At 36.4% G+C, this 24689-nt stretch overlaps 1 protein-coding gene across 2 annotated transcripts in view; it reads left to right on the forward strand.

Annotated features, from left to right (window-relative positions):
• DTNBP1 (dystrobrevin binding protein 1) overlaps positions 1-24689 on the forward strand; it is a 72448-nt gene that overhangs the window by 33810 nt on the left and 13949 nt on the right. The gene's annotated exons all lie outside the window — the stretch shown is intronic.

Raw genomic sequence — 24689 nt, forward strand, 5'->3', positions numbered from 1 at the left:
TCTGGGACATTTTCACAGTGTTATGTTACATCAAACAAATGCAATTTTTGTAGCTCAACTTGCTGGATATACATGGTGATACATACAAATGTTTGTCCTAGATAATATGGAATGGCTAGAAACTATCATGTATTACTGCTTTGTCTGCAGTGCATAGATAGCACACATTACCGTTTTCAGTAAATCTTACATGCAGGCTTGTCTACCAGCTAATATTGATGTTTGATCAGCTTGACAATTGCTATTATCTTTTGCTTTGAGTAAGGTGTGACTGTGGCTTTGTGACTAGTCTTTATTTATGAGAACGAAGTCAAGTACATTGACTTATGTCAATTAATTGCCTCTTGAAATTGAAAGAAGGGGTGGAAGTTTCTATCAACTGCATTTCTCTCTGCCTTTTCAATTCATTATTATCTCATCTTTACATAACGCTGATAAAGGAAAATAATAAAGCTAACATTAATAGACAAGCAACACAGATTATGTAAAATGTCACTTTATCTGTAGCTTACCATAACAACCCTTATTTTTTTGATTGATTTGATAGCTTTCAACACAGACTAGCTCAATACAAAACCAAAGATAACACTAAGCTCGTGCTGCTCCAAAGCAAGGCTGCTACTCTGTAGTACCTGATGTTTGTATGAATAGTGAATCCTGGGGGTTTTGTTTGTATTGATTAGGTGTTTTAAGTGAGTTTCTGGAAGCCAGGAGGATAGTTTCCAATGTTATTTCTCTCTTGGCAGCTTGTTTTTCCAATGGAGATGGTAACTTTATTTGACAGTATTTTACAAAGACAATTATTTTCATGGAAGAGGAAGGTGTTAGCTGTGTGTTGACCCTGAAATTCATACCAAACTAAGCAACTGGTTCTGTAATGTATACAGAGGCATATAGATTTCCAATACTGGTTATGAAAGGCTTGTCTTGGGTAGGCAAGGCTTGTCTTTGTAGCTAAGAGAAGGTTTTTAGTTTACTACAAAGAGGGAAAATTGCATACATGTCCAGAAAAATGCCAAAAAGTCTGCGTGTTTCTTCACTGTTAAGTTCAACAGTAGTCTATGGTTAAAGCAGTCACTGTCAATGGGAAGGAGTAGAAACTTGTGCTGTAAGAGGGAAAGACCAGGTTAGAGGATGCTTAGGTCTGTTGGACATTTTTGAACCAACTGATCAAATTTCTTCTGCAATACTCAGAAGAATTGGCAGAAGATATGGAAAGCTGGGAAAGCACAGAGTGACAGATCTTTAAAAATGGATATTAAACATCAGTCAGCTTAATCTATGTTTTTTCACACACTGAACTGATGGACGAGCTAGTACCTGACAGAAGAGAGAGGAGTAATAGCCAACAAACTTTCAAGAATAGTCAAATCAAGCAAGTCTAAATTCTTTCTATGAGATAACAACAGTATGGTTTAAAATAAATAACACGTACTGTATTTTGAGTTTGGCAACAACTTTCATTGTCTTGCCTGACATTTTCACAGGAATTTGAGATTAAGCTACTAAAAACTAGGTGCACAGCTGACTGGAAGCACATACTCGGAGGAAATTTTTTTATTATTTCTTGCTTACTAAGTTGTTCTTTCTCAGATCTGATGCTACTTCAAATTTTTGTTACCAACCTGCATTGTGAAATAGAGGTGTTCAAGCCAATAGATTGGCTTTAGTCAGTCATTTTCTGGCCTTTTGGACCTTCAGCTTATTTCTGAGTATCTAGGATATATTTCATCAGCTAATTAGAAACAGGGAGAATAAGAGCTTCCTGGTCATAAAGGATTAATGATTATGTAGTGACAGATGTTTCGGTTCTACAGCAGCTTTGCCCAATCTAACTGGTGGCTCCTTCTTGCCTTTTTCTTTTTAAGTTACTTGCAAGGCTCACTGGATTTGTGTGGAAAATGATCTGTTGCTTGGTTTGGTTTAGTTTTGGTTGATGAAGCATGCTGAAATAACTTGGTAGATGGCCATAGAAATCCTGGCACAGAAGAAGGAAAAGGCAGCAGGAAGGACAGGCAGCATGTGTTAACATGTAACACAGTCATCTGAAAAGCAAACCACTCCTGGTGCTATATTACCTAATACATATTAAGGCTGAGGTGAGGAAGCTTTAGTACCATTGTGTAAAGCTTTTATGATAAGAACATAACTGTGGTTTGCTGTATTCAAGAACGGTTGGTTTCAACTGAAATATGTTAAGTAGTTGGGTAGGTGATTCTTTACATTTTTATATTGCAAGTATAGGCTACATCCTCAACTAATTCATCTTTGCATAACTGTCCAGTGTGAAATGTGTTCATAAACATTCAGTTCATAACATACCTGGCACAAGGACTAGGAAAGAATTGTTTAAAATGCCTTTATATACTCTCGCATCTTTCAGTGCATGTGCAGTTGAAACCGTTGTACATTAGATTATGTTTTAATGGAAAAGAACAGGAATGCCAGTTTTCATAGTAACTTGTGAATTTGAATACCATATGTGAAAAAGTATTGGCTTCCAGATTAAGAATGATAAATGTCTTGCATAAAAATATATTTCATAAATATATGTAAGTTCATTCTGTATCTGAGTCTGCAGAAGCTGACGTACCACAAAAATATTCCTTAAATATGTTTGCTAGAGGGGGTAAAAAGAGGGTTGTATGCACGTTTTTCAGTATCCAAGTGTAACTCTCACATTCACCAGTGCTCAGTTCTTATGCCTTGTTCAGGAGAGAAAATAAGTTTTACTGGAATTAAGAAACAAAATGGTATAGTCTGAAAGTCAGAATAGCACAGCACTAGAAACTTTCAGTGATGCATCCCATCATTTTTACAGTGAATACAAAAAAAAAATGCTACTTATATATTGGCACTGACACAAGGCAGGTGGGCAGCTTCACAGGTGTCTCAGATCTGGTTTAAAGCTTTAGTTCCCTGTAGTTTTGTGTAGGTGTAAATATAAATAGCTATAGATACACAGGTGTAGTCTGGATAGGACCACTGTAACTTTGTGAACAATCTTTAAATGTTTGTAACCTTATAAACATTTTAAGTGCCCTTGTGTACCTAATATTTACTAAAATCTTATTTTAATATTGAAACAAAATCAACCTTTACGTAACCAAGAAACAAAATTATTTCTGGTTTAATTTAGATCTTCCTGCTGTGTGGGCTGAGGTACAAAGTGGTAATTCATTGACCTATTAATTATATTCTTAGAAAATAGCAGGTGTCATCAAGAAGGGGCTCAAACAAAACTCGGTGTATACACCTGGATTGCAGCATTAGAAAGTGTTGAGAATCCACTAACACTCTGCTTATCAACGTTATTACCTTTAAGGAGCATGAAATAAGTATGTAATAGTATTTTAAGAAATTATTAACTCTTTTTCTGTTTTCCAATGGAGATACTGGTTTACAATTTGTTCTTCACGTTTGTATTACAGATCGTGCTTTCTTTCATTACAAAACGCAGGTTTTATTTTTCCTACTCTTGCTTTAAGAGTATTTACAGGGCCAGACATTCTCCTCCGTTGTTTGCTGTACCCATAGTGTACAGGGGCAGAACAAACCTCTTCAGTCTCTCTCAACCTCAAGGGTTTTCTATTGCAATATAAGCATAACATTATTTAATAATCTGTGATGCTGAGAAAGTGAAGGTTAGAAGCTTTCCTGCTTCTTTATATAAATCATCTCTCTGTGAAGAAGGCAGGGAGTGAGTGTGTGGTGTCCCTGTTGATACTGCTACAGCACTGGCATTTGTGTACCTGAAGTGTGAGTGTGCACTAGGGCAACACATCTCAAAGGTTGTCCAATTCATTTGTTTAGCAATTTATCTGTCAGAGAGCTTTGCTGTAAAAGGTGATGATTTTATGAATGAAAACGTTGGGTATGCCATATGAAGTAGCCTGCAAGTTTCTTCCTGGTGTGCATCAATTCTAGTGTTCAGAGAACTGCTTGTAGGAACTGGCTTATGCTCAGTGCTGTCCTGTCCTGGCTGAGGTTTATAAAGCTGCCAAAAAACCCCCAAAAACCAGAAGGGGGGGGGGGGGGGGGGCGGGGAAAGGTAGTGTTCTGCTGTGGATCTTGGCAATTTCTTGCAATAGTAGAATTTATTTTAGTCAATATTTGTGTAAATGTGTATTTGGTTTTAGTATTTGATGGATTGTACTCTTCCATGGTTTAGAAGGGGTGTGTATTGTTTTCATTTTTACAGCTGAGAAACTAGAAATTAGATAGCAAATATGTGGTTATTTCGTCCTGATACTTGAAACCTAGTGCACTTATGACTGCACTGAGATTTGAAATCCTTCTACCATCCTTCTAGGCACATGGTACAATTTTTTTTTAATTGTCAATTTTTTTTTAAATATAACATTGCTTCTGTTCCAGTGCAGCCAGGACTGTATCGTAAATATTTACAGAATATTGTTAATCTCTTTACAAGACGGAAGGGTGAAGCAGAGCAGTAAGATAGATAATGGAAAAACCTGTGAAGTTATAAAAGTAGTAGAATTACACAATGGTAATGGTAACATATGCTGCTGAATTTACTTTAGACTTTATCCGAATGGGAACTGTGTACATGATAGAGTTAAAAATTCCTTCTAAAATTCCTTTTTTATTAAAAAAAAAAGGAAAAAAGATTAGGATTAAATGTTTTGACTTCATTTCTGGAAAGAAAACTAAAGCAATAGAGGCCATTTAGAAATCAGCAACACAGCTCTTTTGGACAATGAAATGTGGCAGAAACTTTCCAAGGGCAGATACACACATGGCTTTGGCTACTGAGTCATGCATATTTCTAAGCTTTAACAGGATTAGTTTCATTCAAGCTTGGGGAAACAGATCATATGACCATTTTCAGCACTTCTGTTTGCAATACAACAAAATATGTTTTCAGCCCTTTGCATCAGAGATCTCTCCCAAAAAAGTCCTGATAAGTTGTAAGGGCTTCATCAAAATACTTTTTCTGAAAAGGAGACTGGTGAAGTAAAGAGATATTTTTCTTCCTGTTCTCTTATAGGTTAAGTCATTTGGTCACATTTGATATGTGGACCTTTTGTCATCCCTCTTCATGCATCTAAGATGCTTCTGTTGAAATTGCAGTTTTCCAGTCCTTTTATCAGCAGCTTAAATATGTTTGTATCTAAACTTTAATTTCCTGGCTTTCACTGTTCCCTTTTCTAAAAGCGCACAATATTTGGAGCAGTCTGTTGCCTCCATCCTTTTGTTCTCCTTTTTTTTGAAATCTACTCACTTCAACAAATAGTGTGTCAAACTGATTTTTGTTTTTTCTTTGAGTCTAGGGATCCTCTTTATCATGCTGTATTCTGATGGCTATCAAAATAAACAACTTTTTCCTAATCTTCAGATCGTCTTCCAGATGCATGGGTAACATGCAATGAAGATCACAGCTCGTGGTTGACAAAACTCATGCATTCAATGATTTAGCTGTTTTAGAAGTTGTGCTGTAATTTTGAGCACACAATTCTGTGTGTTTTGTCTGAGCAAGAGTAGATGATGTTGTGGTACAAAATCATAGCAGCCACATGGAGTTTGTTTGCTTTAACATTTCCAAATATAATACCCCAGAGCCTGTAACATTAGGAACATTCAAAGTGTTTCTTTATTGTGCAGAATTTTTTGTAGACAAATTGTGTCCATAACCAAGTCGGTTAATAATAAGAATTCTAATTTAATTGTTGTATTTTGTGATTTTGCATTTCAATGACTCATTTGTATATAGGAAGGAGGGTGTCTTTGGTTGTTTGGGTGCCTCTTTCAAAACATGCTGTGGGATATAGGCAGTGCTTCCTGCTGTGAGTGTTTCCTGATTGTTTTAGAATTTCTTTAGGTGACCACAGTCAAAAACTTCAATATTTAAACCTTGTAACACAGATATAAAAGACAACTCTTATTTTGACATACCAGAAAACAGTTGGGAATCAATGGCTTAATTCCATTGTAATAAAGCTAAGATGGAGTTAAAATTTCAAGGATATTCAGGTTTCAGGTGTTTTCCTCATTATTTTGCTATGAGCTGAAAATATTCGGATAGATTTCTAGTTCATAATGTGTGTTACCAGCTTCTTTCCTGTCCAGGCTGTGGGAGGAGAACCTTGCAATTTGGAATGTGCTGTATTGTATGTGGCAAGAATTGATCAAGACTCCTGTATGTGATAACCATTCTCTTCAGAATGGAAATATTTGAGACTTGGGCCCTTCTAGTCAAACCCTGAGTGAAAAGCAAAGAAGTTTAACTACTTAAGTCTTCCATTATAGTGTAAGAGGGTAAGACAGATGGAGAAGAAAACCAAATGATAAAGTATTCTTTTGATTTTGATTTTTGTGGTTTTAAGTTTGCAGACACATCTGTTTAACTCTCAGGGCATGTTTTATATGTTTCTAGATCTGAATCTAGCTACTTCTAACATCTGTCCTCTTTTTTGCCTTCCTTGAAAATAGGTATGGACTTCAAGTCAAGCCTTTTTAAAATATTTTTTTTTAAATCCTTTAAATAAAGAAAGTTAAGGAAGATTCACCATTGGTCTTTCACTGATTTCAATCCTTCCCAGTAAATAATTGAATCTTTACATACAGGGGCAGATATCACTGGCACTGAGACGTAAAAGCTTTCAAATGTACATTTCTGTAGCCCACAGGTAGATGATGCCAAGTTGTACCCATCTAATCCTATTCGGCTGATTTATCAGACTTAATGACATACTTTCAGAACTTGTTTCTATATATGAATATATACGCAAGAGCAGTAGAAGTTCTTAATTTTTTGTCTTGACAGAAACTGCATGTGATAGAACACAAGAACGATTGCTTGTCTCACGCTGACCCCCTAAACATGACTTCTTTTTCAATTGGCAACACTGTTGTATTGGGCACTAGGTGTCGTTGAAAATTTATTAGATGCCTTTGACAAGACAGCAAAATATTTGCTGGATCAAATATTACGACTAGGGTGAAACAAACTACAATGGAAGTGTCTTGTGTATGAATTCATTTTGCAGATGACTGGAAATAAATTTGTTACCTAATAGATTAGCATCTACAAGTGTCAAGTCCTCAGGATAGACAGTAGTTTCTGTAGAAGAAACAGATTTACGTTTCAATGGAAGGGGAAAAAAAGGGATTTTAGTGGTTTTTTAGTGTATTTAAACTGTAGAAACAAAATTATCAACGATTTTATCTTCAATTGCTGCATCAGAACACTATTTCCCATTATGCCTTGCCAAAAGGTGGGCTGCACTGTCAGATGGATTAGTTATCTGATACGATGGGAAATCCCCCCTGCCCATTTTTGATTACCTTTGAACTGGTGAGGGAAAACCAGGACTGCTTTGATAGCGGCAGTACAGGCGTATTACAGTCTTCGTTGTAAAATGGCATCCGTTTCTAAGGTGGCTATACATGTAGGAAATGGGTCTGAATTTTCAAAGCTGTAAATAGAGAGTTGAGTTTCTAAAGGAAATCTGAAATTTAGAAAGGGATGTTATAGAGATACCAGATTATTTGTGGACAAACTAGCTAATCAGATTTCCTTGGAACAAATGTTGTTTGCCCTTGCAACTCAGCTGATTAAAGATAGATTTTGGTTTATCGCTTCTTCCAACCCAAACCACTTCTGGTTTAATGCTTTAAATGCTTTTGTTACTTTTCATTTATTGTGCGTTTTGGCTATAATGTAACTGTGTATGTTACCAATTTGATAGTGCTGTTTGCTTGTTCGTAATCTCTTTGCTCAAGAAGATTTCAGGATTTTATATGATGGCTATCACCTGAAAGTAGTATTCAAACAATGAGTTAATACAGCCAACAGACTGCTAAGAGTAGAGGTGCTTCTGAAACCTTGTGTTTTTCAGGTTTTTTTAACGCTAATTCTGATGGGGAGAGGGTGGAAGCTAGGCTTTCTTTTTTAAAAATTCTGCTTCATCTATATGTATTTTTAGAGAATCTTGTGGGTTTTTAATGTGGCACCCTTATGTTCTTTCATCCTGTCTTATGTTGCTTTTTGTTTTGAGAGAGCTAGTTTATTCTCCCAACAAATTTTAATATTCATGCCTCTATGTAGCTTTCTCTTTTTCCTCAAGCCCTACTCTTTTGGCATTCTAGTCTTGCACGAAGTCAAAAACCCTGTCACAGGTCAGATGCACCGCAACAATTTTGACATGACTGCATCTTAAAATCGGATGGCTTTTGGAGGTGCGGGCACAGCTCCTGTCGGCTGCAGTAGAAGTTGACCCTGTGCTGGAGTCAGCCCTGCAGCATCCTGGGTTTGTGAGGAGTGGAGGGGGCCAGTGTAACAATAGAGATTTTCTGTGGCTATTGCCAGGGTGAATAGCTAACTGTGTCGATAATAAGAAAAAATTTCATGGGAACATAAGTCCTGTCATACTCAGTTTATGTAGAAAAGAAAACATTTAAAGGTGTAATATTTTAATTGTCTATGATGCTTAAATGACTGCTGTGGAAAAAAATAGAAGCCTATTTTGTCTGCAGCTCTGACTTGAATTCATCCTTTAATTACCGAAGTCCAGACTGAAGGTGGGATTATCTCGTGATTATTATTCTTCTTCTAATCTTTCCCATAGATATTTTTGATGTTATTGTCACCGGTGAAATAAAACCGAGTTTGTAGACCCATACATTCTTGGTAATTTTTCCTCTAACGATGATGATTGGAGAGGTGTTTGTTGCATAATTGCCTTTTGTCTGTACTCTGTATTTTGGTAATTGTCGCCAAGAAGCTTTTCAAAATGTGATCTTTCTAAGTAAGAGAAAGCAATTTTTACGGCTATCATGGATTCCGGCAGCACTGTGCACCCTCCTAAACTGGCGAGGCAATGCATGCCAGCATTCCCAATTCTGAGCAATTGCCTTACAGTTTTTGAAACACAAATGCACCATTATGTAACTGCAGCATCACCATGACCAAAGATTCTCGATCATATGCTGTTTCAGTAATGTTTTTTAACTGCATAACCATTTTTTGAATTTTTTTAATGAAAATGTAGTCTGGGTATGTAATACAGAAAATTCATTTTTCAGTAGGGGAGACTGCTCCTAATTTATTTGAAAATCATGTCCAAGATTTTTAATATTTTATGTGTGAAGTAAGAATAGTATGTAATCTGGTTCGTGGGGTATCTGAGCTAAGCCATGTTAAGGAAAAATACTTGGAGGGGAGAGCCCTGTGAACATCGCCTAATAAAAAAAGAATTCAGAACCCTTCCGTACCTTTTTCCTTGCTTCTAAATCATTTTCACATGCTCCCAGATCTCTGCCAAGTAAACACATGCTGTAACTGCATGTCATCAGATTATAGCCTGCTGGGAAGATTTCTCTCTTTCTCGCACCCCTTTATTTAGCAGCATGTGGTACCTTCCCCAATACATGCATGCATTTCTGGTGTCGCCCTGCTGCTGGTAGCTTGTGTTCAGGTTCTGGCAAGGCGCTGAGTTGAAGTATCCATGTGTATGCATCCGTGTGCGAGTGACCCATTGAAAACTGGCGGTCGTGGTATCACTGCCTTGCAAAAGCAGCCTTCTAGCATCGGTCTTTGTTCTACATCAATGAAGATGCACATCAGCGGAGCTGCTTGGTAACTGGAGCTTCACCCTGACCAGTACTGTGTTTCTTTTTACTTGCTTATTTCTTACTGCCATGTCATCTCCGGGAACCACTGAGAATACTCAGAAGAATTCATGTAGGTGGAACTTCATTATCATCTTTATTATTTGTCAGCTTCATTTGCCAAGTTAATGTAAAATGTAAAATGAAATTAAGGCTAGCTTAATTAATTTCCTCAGTTACCACCATTGCCTGTTCTGTAAAGGTTCTGCTATAAATGAGAAGTTAATTATCACCTTGACTTAGCAAATTTGAAAGAAACAGTGACTTAATGTCTGTTTTGTCAGGGCTTTTGTTTTTGCTTTGCTTTTGTCTGTTGCTTTGCATTATTATCAAGGTAATATTAATTGGAATTAGTAAAAGAATACAAATGCACAGATATCTTTAGCTAAAATTCAAGCAGACTTGCCTAAGGGTGGGGTGATACTAGAGAGTGAGGGGAGACAGAATTATTATCTGAAGATAAAACTGAATGTAGAAAATTAGAGCAGTGAATTCATTAGTATAAATGCAGTCACGCTAATTCTTAGTTTCCTTCAGATAAATAATAAATAATAAACCCACACATTTGTAAATTAAGCAGTTAATGTCATTTACATCAGTGTGAGTACCCTATGTCATATGAAACAATGTTGTTAATGCAATTAATAACATTTTTATGCTGATGTTTAGAACTGTGCATAAATTGAAATAGAATTAAGATGTGGATTTCTACTGTGATTCTTTTTCTGTTCTTTTATATAACCAGTAGAAGAGTTGTTTTTCTGTTATCATTCACGTGGGTTTTTTTCAGTTGATTGTCCAGGACCAAAAGGTGAGAGTAAATTGAACTATTACATTATTTTAATAACCTGTTGGAGCATGGCTTTATCAAAGCTCTACCTATGAGTTATAATTCTGACCGCAAAATTTGATAGTCCTGTTAAATAACAATGTAAAGTTAAATATTTTGAACAATTCACCTGATACAGGAGAACTCTTTTACATTTGTATTGATTAGAAATATTCCATTTATCAAAATAATTGTTTTTTATAAATCTAGACAGAACAGTTTACTGTTCACTTAAAGATGGCAAAGATTATCTTTGTTCTGCTCTATGTGGTGTTACCACTTTCTACACAAAATTGGCAGTTTTGCAAGCAATATATACACTACTGGTATAATCTATTTTGTATCCTTAACTAAGTTGTACATATTGATAGCAGTTGTCTTTTTTTTTTTTTTTTTTCCTTTTCTTGTTTTTCCTGAAATTGAAATGGAAGTATGGTGAATTGGGGGCGCAGCTGTGAATCTTTCTTTTTTTTCCTTGCTTGCTATCATATCCTAGACAGTAGAATAGCTGTTTTGTGTGTGAGGCGGGGGCCAACCTTGAAATTATACTTCTGTAAGGATTAGGATATGGAATTGGAGAATATTTATAAATGTGAGCTTTAGCAGCATCAGTCCTCCAACTACTGCTGGGAAGTAGTAGCAGTAAGTAGAATCTTGCGTATCAACATTAATATTGGAATGGTTAGCACCTCTATGTTAGCCAGGATTATTCTAATGGGGTTTTATTCACATTTACTTCTGCTTGGTGACAGCAAAAAATAAAGCAAAACTAAAAATGGTTTACATTTTTATGAGAATCTGTTTGCTCACCACCTGTCTAGGCTGAGATTAATGAGAAATTAAGAAATACTCATCTACCTGCTTTTAAAAAGATTGCATCTCTCTAACAAGATCAGATGTGATACTTTCTGGGGTGCTGAAAGACCAAAGGCTGTATGTAGGCTCTTGTGGCCTGTGATTGCATCTTGGTGTGAATGAATTTTTGAACAGTTTTATAATGACAGTATTCTTTCTTTTGGCATGCTTATTTTATTTTATTATATGTTAGAAATGTAAATTAAGTGCAGACATTTAATCAGTTTGATTTGTAGCTAAATAAATGTACAGTAAGAGATTATATGCTCTTTATATTTTTCCACATGGCACAATTTCTTTCTCTAGTGTTACTATACATATAATATAATGTTCTGGTCCTTACAGTGTTCAGAAATAGTAGAATTGTTTTAAAAGCTGAGGTAGAAATAATTTATTCCTTCTTTATAGCACGTCCTTACATAAATCTCAGGCCCACCTTTCACAGCAGTGTGTTACTAAACGACTTGCTCTGCTCAGGTTTAAATGATGCAGATGGAAAGGGCGGATGGCTGAGGTGGGCATGCGGGCATGTGAGAATTCCGAATGTTTCTCAACTTGTAGTCAGTAAATGGATCAAATACGTGGGTATTCTGGTAAACAATTCTGTCAGTTTTATTTAGGAGTGTTACCTATGCTGCGTTAAATTGTATCAAGGCATTAGAGCTGAAACTGCACAAACATAATTCTTCAATATTGTAGCTAGTGTGGCATTCTTTCTGCGATTTATTTGTTTTTACTGAACAGGTGAAATAGTATTCTTTAGGAAAATGGCAAATAATAATAAAAATACTGAAATACTAAAAAATCAGTAAAGCATTTTTATGTGTGTAATATTTCTAAATTGCATATTTCTAATAGGGTGTGTGAGTTGAGGCTGCAAGAGGCAGTTTTGACTAACTGAGCACATCGTTTCATTTTTAATCACTTGGTTACTCTGTGGTTTAAGGCGAAATAAAAATCTAGTGGAGGTGTCACTCAGCCCTTTTTTTCCCTTTTATGTAGAAACCAGCTAATGCTATTTTGACATTGCATAAATGAGACCTGATCAAAACATAGTCGGCTGTGTCTCATTTTAAATCAAACAGGAATGGTGCCATTCATAGGAATAAGTTTCTGGCTTAATTAGATGGTTATGTAATCGCTCCAGACCGCACACACCAATGTTTCCATTGGCTCAGCAGGGTTTTAACTTGGATTGTAATCTTAAATCCTCATCAATTTATTATCTCTTCTCTGGTTATTGTATGTTAAAATTAAAAAAACCCATACTTCATGGAGAAGACAACTGAAAATACACTGAAAACCACCTGATGTATCTTGTGTGTTCACACAGGTAGGAAATGGAACTGGCGGTACTTGAAAAGCTCAGGTTTTGTGGCTCACCAGTGATGTGGGAATTGCAGTTTTGCAGACCCAACTGTCCTAAGCCTTAGTCGTAGCTGTAATGTAGTACCTCTTGTTAAAGTCTCTTTAAGCATACGATGGAATTAGAAGGGTGGGCTTTTTACCTTTGGTTTAAGAGCACTAATTAGTTGTCTGTGTGATTAGTCTCATGTGCAGGGTAGTTTCTGACACTTGGTGGAGAGCAGGGTCCTCAGGAAGGGTCTGCAGCTTCAGCTTCTGTCTCCGCAAACCTGTGTGACTAGAGGGAGTCTATCCACACTAGGAGTTTGGGTGACATCTGTTTTCCCTTTTTGCTTCTCAGTACATAGAGGGTTGTGCTGCCAGTCCGTTAGTATCTGATTCTCATCACATCTGAACATGTTTTGGATGCAAAGCTGTAGGAAGGCTGACAGAACAGAAAGCCAAGTCCTTGACTTTCAGCACATTTGGGGAACCATAACTGGTATGAAAACTTCTCCTAGTTACAGAGAGGAGTAAGTCTGGCAGAGGTACTTCTCCCTCCCTCGCTTTGTCCCTACCTAGAGTTCAGGGTGCTTTTGTACAACTAAATATTTCTCCTGCATGTTAGTGATTATTCAGTCTAATTGTCTTAAAATTCATGAAGTGAAAATGAATTTGGTATATGGAAGAATTGTGGACTAACTCTACAACAAAGGAGGAAACATAAAAGTGTTTTTCTAACACAGACCAAAGAAAGAATATATTTTAAATCATATGCTGTAAAAATTTGGAAACTTTGCAGGTTTCTGAGACAAAAGAAATCAAATTATTTTAGCAAGAAAGTTGTAAAATGCAAGACAATGTCTAAAGGTATTTCTAATGCATTGTTAAAAACATCATGAATGAATTTCAGACATGCCATTGTTCTTGTTGTATAGTCCTCTTTGCAGTTCATGAAAGTTCAAGATTTCGATCATAGAACATTTTCATTTTAAGATACTTCAAGAAAAGATGCTTTTTCAATTGACTTTGTGAGTACTGTGACAACTTGAACACGTATACTGCGCTTTTTGAATGAAAGAAGTAGTCCAGGATGCTTCTCTAAGCAAAGCATTCTTTAAGTAGGATTCTTATGCTTAAGAAAGATATGCATTGTGTGTATGATTCCAGTATCAGCCTTGAGAAATACTAGATCTAATTCACTTTTAAGTCAGGTATTCTGTGCTTTGTTCAGGCAGCAGCACAAGTATGAAGGTAAATGTTGATAACAGGTGACTCTTAACAGCAGTAAAACGTGCAGAAAACAATATTTTTCCTCTGCTGGTTAACAGCAAGCCAAAAAGTTCTGCAAGTGACAGGCTGAGTGAAAATTATTTAGGAGGAAAACAGTCTCTGTCATGAAGTCACACTTGAGAAATGAACTATTGAGGTTAATTCAACTGTGAACAGGGTAAAGAACATCCAGTGGTGGATCAGTCATGAGATTTCCAGCAGATAGCTGCAAATGAGAAGAGGTGTTAGAGAAACAACTGAGTTATGAGAGCTTATTTCACAAGATGCTAGGAGTGCTTGGCTTGGTTGATGGAGGGGGGGCTCCAGGGAGACTTCAACATGTAAACCTGTTGAAGGAATTAGCATCAAGAAAAAGAAAAATTCCTGAAAGGCCGGTGTGTGTTGGGATGGGGTGGTTTGGGGGTTTTGTTTTGTAGTAATTAGTATGCCTCCAGCTAATTGTTAATTATGTTAAACTGTTCTAGTATTTATTCAGCAAAGAGGCTTTCTTAAATCCTGTAAGCACTGAAAATACTGTCTGCCTGTGTTGTGATGCTGTTCAATCTTTTTTTTTCTAGTGTCAGTTGTTTTCTGACTTAGCGTAGTTATCAAATTACTGAGACGGAGGAACATAGGAGTATTTGAACAACTTCTACTGAAATCTTTAGGGTATCAAAGTTTCTTTCATAAGCTATTGATTGTGAGCTTCTTGGGAACTGCTGCTTTTCTGTTTATGGACAGTGAGAATTAATAATAGTTCCATGGTATAAATTTAATCATTGATGACCTAAGCTGATACTTTTTTATGTCAATGTCAATTTTGCCATATTCCATTAGTTGGATCCCTGTTCCTGTGATGTCCTTTCTCATCATTCTTAGTTGCTGTTTTGATATAGAAAGGCAATATGGCATCTGGCTCCTGCAAAGGCTACTCTGAAGAGTTCTGTATAAAGCCACGAGATTGTGTATAACCATTAACTTTGTTCAAAAGGATAAGTCTGAGGAAAAATGTGGGAATGCTTTTTGATTTTTATCATTGCTGGAAGACTTAACCACATCTCAAGTCCCAAACCCAATTTGGATTCCTTCACAGATGACAAAAGCTCCAAACATCACTTACTAACTTTATAATGCATTGACCTCTAACTTAGTCTGGTCATTTCTGCGATGAACATGTCCTTTCATATTCTAAGTATAGGGGACAGAATAAAATTCAATAAAAATACAATTGATTTTTTCATTTCCCTTAAAACTTCTGTTTAAAATTATCTCTTAGCTAGGAATGCCTATTTGCCATGGACAAAAGCATGCTGTTTTATCCTTGGCTCTAAGTTCTATGTAGTATGTGATGTTTTCTCCTTTTTCCGTTTTACTAAGCTCTGTGGAAGGTGTTAAATTACATAAAAATGAAGTTTCTGTACCTTGTAGCTTTTTTTTTAGAAGTGCCTTCCTTTTTTCTTTAAGTACAAGTTGCTGACTTCTCTCAGCGTTTGTAAATGGAGCATTAGTGGACGAGTGGGATCTCTTATGTCATGACCTAAAAACAAAATCTAAAAAGCTGCATGCCCTCCCTTTCCAAGTGTTGGACAATTGCCAAAACTTTGCCTTAAAGCCCACAAGCAGTGGACTAGGACAGCTTTTTTCCTTAAAAGATAGGTGGAGTCACATGCGGATCACCGAGCTAGCATCTCTGGTGGGATGGAGACAGATTTGCTCTGACAATATAATGCATTTTGCAAGCTTCTATTTTAAGAATTCCTTGTGCTGTGACTTTTTTAAGACTATATCAGACTTGGACAAGTATTTTGTTTCTCTTTGGAGTCTTACACTTCAGGAGGCTCCAAGTTCATACTGATATTGTTGAATTCTGCAAGTCAAAAAGTGTGTATACCTGGAGAGGTATTTTGATGACTGCTTCTAAACATAGCTCTTCTATAGTTCAGCTACTTCGTCTTGTACTTTGGTACTGTTACTCCTTGGCTGGGTGTAATCCAGTCAGCGTGCCACCTGAGAAGTGACTTACTGCAGGACTTCCTATGTCATCTCTTTACAGAATTTTTGGAGTGATCTGAAAAGTCTGAATTTTGTGTTCAGCTTCATGATGAGCGTGGCAAGGGGCAGTGGAAGTGCAAATGGCACGTCCTGTGTGCTGCCTGGCTTGAGACGCCCCAGCTCCGGGGCTCCAGATCTGTTCTGGAATGAGAAGGTAGCTCAGCTGCTGGGCTCTGACAGTTACTCTCCTAGTTGAAACAAAGATACCATTTGTAATGACTGAGTAGTTGAGTAGCTTGTATTTTGGGAGGCAGGGAAGGAGTGTGGTCTTAATTTGCTCTATCAGTTTATATAACCTTGGCGATTCGGTGGATGTACATCATGCTTCCAGTACTGCTGATGTGACTAGTTGACTGCTGCCCTTCTCTCAAATCTTTCAAAACTGTTGCTATAGGTGAGTAAAGGTGAAGGGTGAAATCTGTTCAGCTACCTGGACTTTTGAAGAATATTTAAAACAAAATTAAATGTGAAATGCCCTACATTGAAGTCTCACTTTATATGTGAGCAGAACTCACCATCTCCTGATCTGATCACGAGGTGTGTTTCCAAATAAAGAATCATCAGATGTGACCTATATCATTATAGGCTGGTTCGCTGTAATATATGTGCTTCATTTTACCTGTGGGTTTAAGAATAGCATTTCTTGTTTTAATTTCTATATACATTGCTATATATGCATGCTTAGAAAATGCGATCCCTCTCAGGCTCGTATTTTTCCCCCCTAGGCTGAGTATCATCATTCAATTTACTATTTAGAAAGCATTAAACTAGTGTTAGAAAAAACAGGTCATGAGTGTTTAATAGCTGCTGATATGATTACAGTTTTCACTTTAAAAATAGATTATAATAGTAGTATGCAAGTGTATAATTTCTGACCTATTTTGAATGGTAAGTGGAAACTGCTACCTTGCAAATTTCTTCAGCAAAATGCAATTCATTCTAGCCTTCTAATACTTACGGTGTTCATATGTGAAATTATTTGTAATACGTTGAGTACAATGTACTCATACATCTACCTTTATTAAAATTTACTTAGGGGTTTTGCATCTGTATAGAGATTTTAATGTAGAAAATTAATTCATAAACATAAAGTAGTGAAAAATACATACACATATTTTATTTAAACTAGATTAATGTTGTAAAAAGACCCTTGTTCTGAATATATATAGGCAAACTAGCATTTTACAGGGAACCCAACAGTTTGGTTTTTTGTGTGAAAGAAAGGAACTAATTAATGTTTCATGAAAATCTATAATCTTTTATATATTTTATGATTGGTTTTGAAGAATTTTTTGCTTTCTTGAGTAATGCACCAAATTAACAATTTTATTTTGAAAATATCGTTTTGATGTATTATCAAGTCTTAGTGCTTTTTTCTTCCTTCTGGACCAAAGTTTCAGCACTTTATGGTTAGATTCATCTCTGTGATGGAGGCACTGTTTGATGTTGATACTGTATTTACTGCATATATAAACACTTGTATCGTCAAGGGAACTTATTTAATAAGTAAGACATGCATGAAAAATAGTTTCAAAGGAGTAATATCAGTAAGAGTATTTAAAAATAGGAGGCTTTTTACCAAATGTCTACAGTTTTATAGAGCATGAAATGATAATAATGATGTTACTTTGATTCCTTATGCATGCTTCAGTGCTCATTAGTCTTGGATAGTCACTATTGTAAAGAGATTTGATAGTTTTTAAGAGAATCACAATAGGTTGAAGTTCAAAACTTGCTGAATACCTACTTGGTGTCTCATTCGTTCAATCCCGGAGAGAAAATACTTCCACCAACAGAACAGGAATGCCCCCATAGTATTTCTTAGTTGATTCCCACTGACACCTCAAGACTCATCACATTTGTGTTTTAAAAGGCAGTGCAAAGTCTGAGCATCAAATGTTTAGATCCCATAATATTGTTTGTATCCCACTTCCATCCAATTTAATCTTTTATTTAAAAAATAAAGTTTGGTCTTCATGGCTATGGACAAAATTTTCCCTGTATGAAGCTGGTGAAATCAAACGTGGTGTCATCTGTTGGAGTCTGCAGCAGCAGCAAAGAGATGAGAAATACTCAGCCTCAATCTCCGTTGAAAGCTTAAATCTTAAACTTCAGAATTTTATTTCTGTGTTAGTATCAAATAAAAATACTGTTGGTTGCTTTAAAAAGAAGGCAACAAATCTCTTCGCCCATGGAAATTGGATGCTGTTGGGGCTGACAAAGCAGATGTATGATGACAGGAAGAAAGAGAAGGAAACAGGGCAGATATAATGGTGGCCTGAGGGCAATGTTTTCCCACTGTCATGCCGGATGTGCTGTGAAAAAATAATTCATATTTAATAAAGGTCATATTGTGTTCTAACGATATCCTCATCTTCTAAAATTAGTGGATATCCAGCTTTTCAGGGTGTGCTATGCCAGCTTAGGTATGGAAGTGAGGAAGAACTGGCCACTGAGTAGGATCAGTACACCTTTTTTTGCAATTTATCTTTAAAATCAGCAGTTCTGCATTATTTTTTAAGAATCACTGTGCAGTTCTGTATGGGCTTTTTGAATGGTTACAGGTACATGTGGCTGTACCTGTTTGAAAGGTATAGCATGTGATTTTCCTTGCCATAGAAAATGATGCTTAGTGCAGAGAGGTCGTGTTTAGAGGAATAGAGTAAAAGTTAAGAAATATAACTCTTTCAGAAATCAACTGCATGTTTACAGTAAGCAGGAAATGCACGAGGTTTAAAGTACATGTGACTAATTACTGCTAAAATATTCTAAAGAAAAAAATTAAAAGTGGAATTAGGGCCTTATACATATTCAGGGAATAAGGACAATATTATAAATTAAATATTTTGTACTTTTAGTTGGCCTAAAGATGAATGTTTTTATATTACATACAAATGGCAGAAGTTGATTGATATAGGTGTCGGGAATTAATTCCTCATTTTGTACTGTTGCAGCACAGGCACAAATAAGCACTCGCTGTCCCAAGATGTGACAGGAGACGTTGAAGACTGGTCTGGCATCCATACACTGGAATAAAGAAGGCAGGGGAAGGGGGTGAAAGAGAGGTTTCGTATAGCTGCATATGTTGAACAGAATGATCTTATAGGAAGCATATTCTACAGGTTTCACAGTCCTAATTACATGGACTTCCCTCTTATGTCAGCCCCCTTCCTTGTTCCCTCCCCCCTTGTGCTTTTATCAGCTTCCTGAATTTCTGCTTTTTGTTCGCTCCTCACTGTCACTTTGATGTCTGTGCATCCTTTAGGTGGGTTTTCTTTGTTTGCTTGAATAAGATACTGTATCCTAGGTGTCATCTGTCAGTTCATTTTTACTGTAGGCATAGGGTTTAGTCACTGATGGTCACGCAGTATGTGCTTTCTCACTCGTTTCTATGGTCTCTTGTGTTTTTTTGTCTGGCAGAGTAGCTTCAGTAGTGCGTATTTCTTAGGTAATGGCTGATTTTATTGCAGTGGCTTTTTGTTCTTGGTGTTTGGTTTCAATATGGCAAAGCCTTCTGTGCCTGTTTTAAATTTCTTTCTCCCGGTTGGTATTGTTTTTCTCCTCACAACTTGTTTGATCTGGACTGGACGTGAGGAATCCAGAATAAAGGGTTGTATCTTATTTATTAGCTCTGTTCAGCAATCTGAGTTGTCAGTTGCCCTTTTCCTCCACCCCTGCCCATCTTCACTTCTCTTACTGCTTATCTCCTTTCCTTCCATATTTCTCTCTCGTTTAGCGCTCCGCTGATGCATTAGTAACATCACATATCTGCTCCATCCTCTCTCTGCTTTGCTGTGTGGCTGTCTGCCTTCTTGTTATGTGTGTGTTGAGGTGTTGGGCAAAGCAGCTGATAGACCTACTAAGTTTTATACTGCTTTAGTGATAATGATTTCCCCTCATAAGCAGTGGGTGTAAAACTGTGGACATCAAATAAGGAAAAAGTCCTAGCTGTTAATTGCGCCTTTTTTATGAAGATACAGATGACCCAGTTCGTTATGTTATCCAGTGAAAACTTCTCTAGCTGTATTTAATCCCAATAAATAAATCTATTAATCTCTATTAATTAAAATAATTTATTAATCTAAAGGCATTAAGTTCTTAGATCTTGCACACATGAGAAAAGCCCTGCTAGTTTTTGCACAATATCTTTAAACCAGCCTAATATAGTACTTGAAATATTATTGTTGCAGTCATTTAGATCAGTTTGATTTGAATAGCAAACTTGAAAAAATCAATTTATCTGTTAATGCAGGCTAAACCAATACAAGCACCAGTTAAAACTACACTGTTACTTCATGCTGGTGTTGCCATTGATGAATTAATGGCTAAACTGCAGAAATAGTTTGAGTGAACATGGTTGTCATTATGGCTTTAGCTGGCGCTGATGATATGGTGCCTGTTGGTTTTACACCTGATGTCAACTCTATGCCAGCTGCAGGAGGACAGATGATGCTGATCCTCTTTAAAACAAACAAAAAGCACCAGCGGGTTTTCTTCTTCAGAATTGTTTCATCTGGAAGAGTTATTTTTGTATCCAGCCACCAGTGTTTCCTTGGTGTGGCAGTGCCAATTTGATCTAGTACCATAAAATCAGGTTTATTGTTTGGGGCAGTGATGGTGTCCGTTGACTTTGCAAACACTGATTCAATAGTTTAGACTGGTTGTCTTGAAAGAATAAGCACGGTAAAAACTTGAATGTCAGAGTAAAAATTCGAAAACTACTGATATGTTATGATCTGGTAGCTTCTGTTCCTATTAACAGCAAATAATGGCTTCCATATGGAATACCAAAATTCTGTAATTTAAAGCATGAGACATTCCACAGGGGTGAACAAAACAAAAAAGTAAACCCAGCCACACTCTTCTATCATAGTTTACAGACTGTAAGGAAGATAAGGTTTTGGTTTTCTTCCCATCTGCCTATGTCATACGGGTTGCTCTTCAAGGTTTGTCTTTAAATGCTTTAAAAAATAAAACAGAGATGTCAAAGTTCAGAAATCTTGTTCTGAATTAGCAGTAAATTTATGGAAGTGCTTTGACACTATATGTAAAGACAACCTTTATTCCACCTTCAATATTTAAAGTTGCAAGTTTGAACAGTTTGGAACAATTCTGCTAGAAGATGGCACACAAGTCGGTCAGCAAGTCAGTGCGAGCAGATCACCTTCCAGGACTCTCTTTTTTCCTCCAAAAAATTTATCTTAAATATTTTTCAAGAAGTTTAATTACAAATCTAAAAATCAATATCCTTTCTTTAGAACTGACATACTCAAAATTGCCTTACCTCTGCATCACAATCCATGTCCTAACCAAACTGTTTTTCTTTTTCACGTAAGTCAAAGTTTCACATCATTTGTAAAAATGCTGAGTGGAAAAAACCACACGTTTATATTTCAGCACTTAGCACAAGATGCCCCGTTTCTTGTTATATAATGCCATTCCCTGACAGAAAATGAGGTATTTTAATTGTGAAAATGGTCATATATTCTGAAAGTACTGCTTTATGGTTTGCCACATTGTTGTTTGAAATGTAGTATGATTCTTGTTTTGGTTGTCTTTCTTTTATTGTGCCTGTATAGTTGTTGCTGTCCATTTGACTGAATTTAAAAGCAACCCATTAATTGAACAACACTATTGTAAGACAATATTATAATGTAGTTTGAAGAGATCTGTCTTACAGTATTATAAAAAGTCTGGAAAAGACAGGCCATTGCTAATGCTGCAATTTAGCTTTACTAGTAACTAGCACTGTTAACGTGTTCAACTTTTAAAAAGGATGATGGCATCTTTGTTTTGCATGTGAGAATAAATAGGGATTTTTTAAAATAAGCTGGTTTGTAATAACTGATACTCTGTGTGTAATGAATATGCAGGACTGTGTGTGTTTTAAAATTCCTCAGCTGGTAACATGTCCCTTAATAGCTGTCTGTTAGCAAATTAGACCCCTCTCATGCTATTTTATAGAAACTGTTTGGATGCTCCTGGATGCTGATTTGTTAGAATGAATGGTTCTTCAGATCTTGTTTTGCTAATCATATCAAACAAAAGTGTTTAGTCGCCACTGAGATTTCTAAAGATAGTCTGTAGTGTGAGTAGTTTTGGGACTTTAACTGAACAGTGTTGAACTGGACTGGATTTGTAATCTAATGGTCCTTTTTCTCCTTAACTTCTGAGAGTGAAGAAATAAAACCAGCAGTAATAGGATGAACGAATAACAGGGATTTTTGCTTGTGTGGAGATGAATGACAGAAATGGAAGAGGAAATAGACTAAATCGTCAAGAAACAATAAATACTGTTTTCTGTGTGTGCTACTGATTTAATGATTGGCTTATGGTCTTTTTAAAAGGTTACTGCATATGAAATTTTGACATTGTAAACCAACTAGGCTTCTACATGAGGAAAAGAGTGATTTCACTGGCAGTCCTGAAGTTCTCACTACTTGAAAATTTAGGTTTAATTTGTAGAATTTTTCCCCTGTTAAAATAAAACAGAAAGAAATTGAGGAAAAAAAAAACCCAACCCAAAACCAAAACCAGCCCAGTGCTTTCTTTTTATTTCTTTTGTAGTTAATCTCTAGTACTTCTATATTGATTGAGCCTGCTCCAAACAGGTAGACATGTTTTAGCGTAATGTGCATCATGTGTATCTTTGGACACAGAATCTGGTTTTGTTGAAATAAGGGATATATTTATTTCTTGTTTAAAGTGTGAAATTTAGGCTCTGTTAAAAGCCCCGTTTAAGTTTTACTAACCAGGCTTTAATGTTCTTAATACTATCAGAAAACCACTGCTGATAGCCAAGGAAGAGCTCTTGCAGTTGATTGCAATAACACTCACAGGCTTTGTGCTTTCAGAACTTTAGTTTGGTAATGAATTCAGATGAGAGAGGACTGGTGATTCGGAATGGCGTCTGGCATCAAATACTTTAAATATAACTTGAATTTGCAAAATGTTCTCCTTCACTATTGAGTAAAAATGTTTTAAGACTTCTGATGGACATAAAAGTTTTAGTTGCGACACATTTGTAAAGCACATCTGTTATCAAATGTAGTTTACGTAATGCATACTGAATGCCTTACCACGTGGAAGAGATGTGAAAAAAATCAAATTCTCTTTCAACTGGTTGCATGATTTTTTTCCTGAAAGGTATGTTTTCTCTTTTCTCTTTCTGCTTGAGCAATCATTGCTTATATTAACCAAGAGTTGCATTAAAGTATGTCTAAAAAAAAAAAGTCCACTTAAAGTCTAAGATACGTCACTGTCAATGTAAAGCAAGTCAGATTACACTGAACCATACTGAAACGATGAATCTGCAGCTCATTCCTTTTGGCTCTGAAGCCTGTAGGACTTTTTGGCAGGCTCTGCCTCTCCCTCTGGAGAAGGAGGTATAAACTGCATGTTCAGATCAGAAGACTGGTTATTCTGAAAACAATATGTAGAATAAACCCCTCGTTCTGTTTTAGTTAGTAGGTAAGACTATAACTTGTTCACATTCGGGTTTTTTGAGGCAAGATTTATTTAAGCACTGAACGGTATTGTTCTGCTAGCCTGTGTAGCTAAAGATGGATATAGTCTAGGTGAAGAATAGTTTCACTAAAGCAAGAGTTTGACGCTTGAAGGACAAGTAGAAGCTGATACCTGCCAACTGAATTTCCTTGTTGTGGAACCCATATTTTCAACATGTGCACGATGTGTTGTGACAGCAAAACAGTATCTCATAATTTATTTATAGATCTATGCATGCACATAATTTGATCTAGAAGGCAAAATATCTGAGTTGTGCAAAGGTTCAGATTAGCTCTGTTCTTGTAGCAGAAGACATTTGCCTGTCTTTGTGAGCCTTCCAGTTCCAAAGCAAAAGTGGTTATCTTTTTGGAATGGAAAGTAGTAATTAAATTGTTCAGTAGATCGATTTGTACTTGGCTGATAGGATGTTATTAATCTTGTTGGGGACAGTTTCATGGACTTCTGCAAACCTGAACAGAATACTGCAATGCTGCGGTTTCTATTTTAAGTGCTCTGGTTTTAGATTTGCTACTGATCAGTTTTTCCATTTGGAAATGAATATTTTTGAGGTAAGACAAAAATAAAAGTAATTGGAGAGTGTACGCATTAAATACAACTTGTCATGACAGGAGACCAGTGATGAGTCATTCAAACTGTTTTCAAGTACAATTTCTGTAATAGTGGGATTTTTCTAGTGTGTGGCTAGATTTTTAAAGCCAGATTGTCCTCATAAATAAACCTATATCTACTAAAGATACATGTGATATTGTCAGGTTTATTTACAGTGAAAATAAATACTTTGCAGCTTACTAACAGATTTATTGTTCTTACAGTACCATGAGTGGTGGATTTACAGTGAGGCAGGAAACAAGCACGTGAGCCCAGATACTTGCCATTTTGGTTATTTCAACTTACTTTCTGTGCTAGTGAGGTTCTGCTTAATGTTATCCTTCCCTTGTCACCTTTTCTTCTCTTTCAGTTGGACAGAAATCTGACTAAAGGAGAAACAGAGGAGTTAGAAGACTAACCCCCTTGTGCCTGCCCCCCCCCACCCCCACCCCCGGAGTCACTTTACTAAATCCTGTCTTCTAGAAGGACAGATATCATGGCTTAGTGTTCTTGGGACCGTAAATGAAATTGAACCAGAAAACTGGAAAATGGTGAATTGTAGATTTGTTAAGGCAGTAGTCATTAAGTA

Source organism: Falco peregrinus, chromosome 3 (genome assembly GCF_023634155.1).
Source record: "Falco peregrinus isolate bFalPer1 chromosome 3, bFalPer1.pri, whole genome shotgun sequence".
NCBI lineage: Eukaryota > Metazoa > Chordata > Aves > Falconiformes > Falconidae > Falco > Falco peregrinus.